The sequence below is a fragment of the Falco biarmicus genome, chromosome Z (assembly GCF_023638135.1).
Source record: "Falco biarmicus isolate bFalBia1 chromosome Z, bFalBia1.pri, whole genome shotgun sequence".
NCBI classification, from domain to species: Eukaryota; Metazoa; Chordata; class Aves; order Falconiformes; family Falconidae; genus Falco; species Falco biarmicus.
The window spans coordinates 67183282-67189281 of NC_079311.1; positions in this window are offsets into that span (position 1 = coordinate 67183282).

Here is a 6000-nt window from a genome sequence, read left to right on the forward strand (position 1 = left end):
ATGTGAAAACAAAAGACATACCTTTTTTCAGTATCTGCAGTTGAAAAGGACCCCTGAAATGAACTAGGGCTACTGAATTCTGTTAGGTGAAGAGACTGAAAAGATGACTACTTTTCTCAATTCTCAGCCCTCATAGGTGACCTGACTTCATTGTGTGGGTTGGACTGAACATCAGGTCTAATTTAACTAGTTCTGAGACATTTATGCTTAAAGCTAGCTGCATACAATGTATTTTAGCTTTTATCACAGCTATTAAGAGAAGCCAAAGCGTGCTGTATGTATTGCTTGTTCATTCACCAGATTTTATGGGAAAATGTAATATGTGGTATTCTGGTGGGTTTTGATGGAACATTTTCAGGACAGCGTTGTTTGTGAAATGTATGTTTGTGCATCAAGCATGTTCAGCACTTCCATTTATGATGTCTTAAATATGCCTTAATTTTTTAACCACTGAAACTGTCTAAAAAAGGTAGATGTTCCAATGTGAATATTGGTACTAACAGTAGTTTGTGCAGCTCCAGTTATCTGTGGCGATACGGTGGGAAGAAGAGATATTCTGATCACATTGTTGTCAGTTTTGTCAGGTTCACAGTAAACCCAACAGAAGTGTTTAGCAAAAAGTTCTCTGCTGGTTTGGGATGTTTATGGAAAATTAAGGATGTGAAGAGAAGGAATGATACAATCAATGTCTAGCCAGACTACTCTGGAATGGAGGGACTCATTGCCTGAAAAAATAGCCTAGTGGTCTTTCGTAAAGACCATATTTGTAATCAAAAGCTATTAAATAGTTAATTTCTAAGTACAGAAATGCTTCCTCATGAAACATGAAAAATCTATACATACATTTGAGAACCTGCCTACCTGCTAATGAATCAAGAGGCATGAATTTTACCTATTATGCTTGTGTGCCATGTAAGGAAAGCCATTCACAATTAATTTTCTCTCACTATTAGATTATGAGCCAAAACTGGCAAAAAACAAAACCAGCAATCACAGCACTTCTTTTTTATCTCTCACCTTGAAATGGTGAAATGCTGTTCATTTTTATTACTATGCCATGTAACTATAATTTACTGCATTTCAGTGTGCACTGGCAAGTATTTGCATGTATTAGGTAAAACAAGACAAAAATAAATTCTTTTGTAGTTTGGCAATTTCTATGTGTGAAGAAGGTCCTCTTTCTAAGGAGACATTTACCGCTGGAGTACAGAAGCCTCTTACAATAGCTTTGTTATAAATTACTGAAAACTGAAATGCTAAATCATGGAAATCCCAAACAAAAGGTCTGATACCGTTTAAATGCATAGTCCCAAAGACTGGACAAGAGAGGAGAATCATGACTTGCATATTATGTTGCAAAACCAAACCAAGTTCAATGACCAATCGCACAGCAAAGTATTTGGTATTGTAACAATGTGACAGTCTTGGATTTGGAAGTTTGATAGATTTTTCAGGATCAAAAGGGCATTTTGTAAAAAGTTTAATTTTATGGTCAGTTACATTTTGGGCCTGTCAGCTTTGAAACAGTCCCTTTAAAGCACTAATTCCTGCTGTGCATTAAGGTTGGCATTCTAAAAATCTCTTCTATAGAAATTATTCCATTCTGCATTCTGTTAGCACATGCATGTCACCTTATCTCATTTACTTGAAAGCATATACTCCTTTTCTACTAATCCATATCTTGCTATTTTTTGAAACAAAAGCTTCATGTACATAGGCTTTGTGTCCTACCATGTTCAATAGCATATCCTCAGAGAACCTTATAAACCCAAACTACAGTATTATACCTTATATTATATCCTATATATCTTTTGAAGACCCCATTTCTGCCAGTATCATAACTGTGCATTTTTAATGCTTATAACAACAAATGTCTGTTTGCAAAACTACATCAGAATTATTTTATTATAGTGGTCCCATGTATGGTATCTTCTAAGACCTAGAGATTAAAGATGTGAATGGGATTGTACCATTTAAAATAAACACCAAACTGCAGTAACACCAATGAAACTGCAGTATCTGGAAAATTGTTTTTTTATTTAACAGTGGAATGAACAATACAATCTCATCATTGCCTCAGTATTTATCTTGCTACAGATGAGAAATGAGCACTCAAGATCAATAATGTAAATTATTACAGCCTTAGTCCATCTTTACTAAATTGCTTTGTTTGCCAATGAAATAGTTGTAATCCTCTCTGGTTTACACATGTGTGTCAGTTAAAGTTGAAAGCCTTCCTTCAAGTATCTGAAACTAAGGTTAATTTAAAAAAAAATGCTAATTTCCTTTTCCAGAACTATTTTTTTACATAATTTGCAGGAGTGTGACTGATGCAGAAAAGGTCACTGTTTACCTTTAAAATATAGAGCATGACCTTTTGGTTACAGTAAATACAGTACTGCAAGTCTGGTAAAGTCATCACATATACTAAAGGTATTGAGACCATTTACCTCACATTCCTTCCTATTAGCTTCCACAATTAACATGATCCACAGCTGAAAAAATAATTCTAGTTGTCAGTGATAAATGGGGTGAAATCGTCAATCACTGAAGTTGACAGTATTTTTTTAAAAAGATATTGCAAACAAATGTTTACCCAAAGATAGCAGTATGTTGCTGAGATTTTGTTTCTTGGGGTTCTCCTGTTTCATTCACATGGCAGGCTGACTTTAGTGCTCACTTTCAGAATAAAGAGAACTTTTTTCTGTCCTTTTTTCTGTAGCATGAAGAGTACCAAACAGTACCATGATCAAGCACCAAAGTCTTTAGCAGAACCAGGAACATTCCTGATAACCCTCTGAGATCTGAGACAGAACTTCAGCTTTTTGGTTTGGGTTTTTTTTTTTTCTTTTCTTGGTATGATGTGCAGACCTGAGGTTTCAATTCAGGACTGTCTCCACTGAGAACTGTCATAGGAGTCTACTATTATGGGCTATATAAATGTCTTGCCTATTTTTAGCACTTGCTTTTGATCTCTGAAGGATTTAATATCAATGGCAAATATTGTGTGGTGGTTTCATATGTAGATGTATTGGTGACTTAGACATTAAAGAAAATGCATACATTATCTGTGGAGAGGGAATATCTTGGTTTTTCCATTCTCAATGCTGAGGAGAAATTTTCCATAAAACTGCTTTGGGGTGGTGAATCTTCTTCTGGTTGCTTGTGAAAGATTCAGCAGGCAGTTTTGCCTTTAGGTTTAGGTCAAATAAAATGGAAGACAAACTGTTTAGTCTTTTAATTTTGGCATTCTAAACTACCTGGATACTGGTGATTAGCAGGTTCTCAAGCACTTCATCTGTGAGAACCCCTTCACACGTAACCTGATTAAGGCCTGAAGGAGGCGGTCACTACTAATCAATGTTTCCAGTTACTGATTTGATCCTTTTAATTGCCACCTGCAGGTAAGGTTTAAAAATCCCTCAGTGTTCACACCTGTTAACATAGATCTGTCCTGCAACATGCAAGTGTACCCTCAGAGTGCCTGTTGAGTCTGGTGTTCCACTGCAATCAAAAGGATCAGTTCATTCCTGGTTGTCTCCAGATGAGACTGGTGTGGTGGCATCTCTGCACCATTTATCACCATCTCTGCATTTCCATAGTTGCGTATTTTGGATTGGAAGTCTGGTTCATGCAATAACTGATCTTTGATGGTGGTTTTATCTTTTACTAAAGCACAGGCTGTTAGAGGACAACTAGCTCTGAGGCTCTGTTTTATGATTACAATTACAGGTTACGATGCAAATAGTAACTAGAAAATATAACTAACTGTTAGTCAATAGGTTTGAGTATAACTAAAAGCCAAGGTCAAGCATGCCCTGATCCAGCTGACTGATGCTGAAAGTGGGTTCTCATTTGCTCATCTTAGAATTAAACCAGAAGTTGCCAAGAACAGACATTGTCCAGTTCAGCAAGATGGGTGCAGTGTAACTGGCGATACCGGTCACTATTCCCAATGGCACCAAGATCTCCATCTCTGTGAGGGGAAGCAGGAACCATCTGCCTGAACCGATGAGCTGTAGACCATAGGATATTTAGTATGTCCGCCATAGAGCTGAGGGAAGACACTGTTTTGAGAACATACTGATAGCGGCTGTACCTTGGCCAGGTGGTGCTGACCCACATCGTCCTCCATAGCGGGGTGAAGTGCCCAGCTGGCACTGTCCCAGCGGAGCCCACTGCTCACTGGCAGCAGGCCTCCACCATGGGAGCCCTGCCCGACTTGTTACGGTCTGCACAGTGTCCCAGAGCCACAAACCAGCTGTTCCAGGCTTACTGAGACAAGCAATTTTCAGGACAACGAAAGAAATACTGAAATGAGAAAATTGGTAATGGTGGCATGCCTGCGTACCTGTCATGCTGTGCTACAATTTCAGTCTTTGACTGTTGGTCCCATAAAGGTGTCGTTTCTTTCATGTTATTAAAGCAATTACGGTTATTATACTAAATTTGTCCTTTCTGAAGGGAGCAAGAACAAATGAGGGAGGATTTGCATACAAATTGAGCCGGGGTGTGGGGGGAAATCTCAGCAGGCCTGCTCGGCAGACAGATGAGGTGGTGAGGAGGCATTATAAAGGGGCTTGGGCCAGAGCCACCCTCCTCTGCAGCCCTTTGCTGGTGACCCTTTGAGGAATGTCTCCCAACTGTCTGGCAGATTCATTTGAATGAGAGACAGCTTGGTGCACTGTCACCTCAGGCAGATCAAAGCCCGCTCCTCAGCCAGCCGGAGGAGGCACACGGAAGGCCTCCCTTCCCCTGGGCGAGGCCTTCCCCCTGGTGCCGCTCGGGCCTCCCTGCTGCTTCCCTCAGGGAGGTACCTGCGGAACAGCAGCTCTCCCAGCCTCTGCTGGTGGGCCTGCCCGCCTGCCTCAGCAGCATGGCGGGGTTCCCCTCGGAACCAGTGAGCCAGGCTCCTGGGCGGCTGCAGCTGGCTGTGCTGCGTGCCGCATACCAAGAAGGACTTCAGGTCGCTGGTGCAGGTGTTCCTAGTTCAGGAGAGCAAACCGAGGTGGACAGTGGGTTTCAAAGCTGGTTTAAGTGGTGACCGAGTTGGCTTTTGGGCACGGGAAGCCGTTTGCAATGTCCCAGTTTCCCACCACGGTTGCGTTTCTTTACACAAGGTTTCCCTTGTGTTTCTAGGGACAGCGGGAGGGTTTTTCTTGCCCACAAAATATGCTATTGAAAACTTGGAAATATATTTATTTTTCCCCTGGGACTGAGTTTTATGCCCTGAGTCACTGCTAAACAAAGTTTGCCCCTGTGAAGACCAGTGCCATGAGGGAAGCACGAGCACCTGGCCTTCCACTTTCTTAGGTTTGGACTAGTTTCAGCCTAGCAAGCCTGTAGTAAGTGATTGATGTGTAAATTAATTTTCTGATATCACTAGCAGCTGAGTAGCGCATCTGCAACATACATTACTTGCAAATGAACCTTTGGATCATTAGGTTGTCCTCACTGACACAGCCCTGGAACATGCTGCTTAAATAACTAAGGGTGCTGTTTATTTAAGGTAATGTCATTTGATGCTAAGTAAGATGCTTTGAATTCCTATAGATGTAAAAAAATGAAGTCTCTTTCTCTTTTTTAGGGAAAAAACTCAGGTTTACAGTTGTTTTTATAAGTGGAAGAATTGGTGTGTCTTCATGGGTCAGCACTTTCAACTGTATTATAGGGAAAGAATCAAGTTCCTGACTTTACATGTACAACTCTAGTATATCAAAACTGGTAAAGGTATGTTGCTTTGTTCATTAAAATCAATCTGGCAAAAGCCTGTCTGCTTAAAGGTGCATATTACTTTTTTAAAAAGTCTTTAACAGTAACAAGTACAGAAGACATTCTAAATTAGAACATGTGGGTGATGTCAGATCATCTCCTTAACTGTTTTGAAGAGTTCTTTGTGTTTCAATGTCAGATGTGTTTCAACTGTAAAAAAGTAACTGGTTAGAGCTACCCAAGTTATGGATGTTGCTGAGTACCTACTGCTTAACCGTGACAACAGTT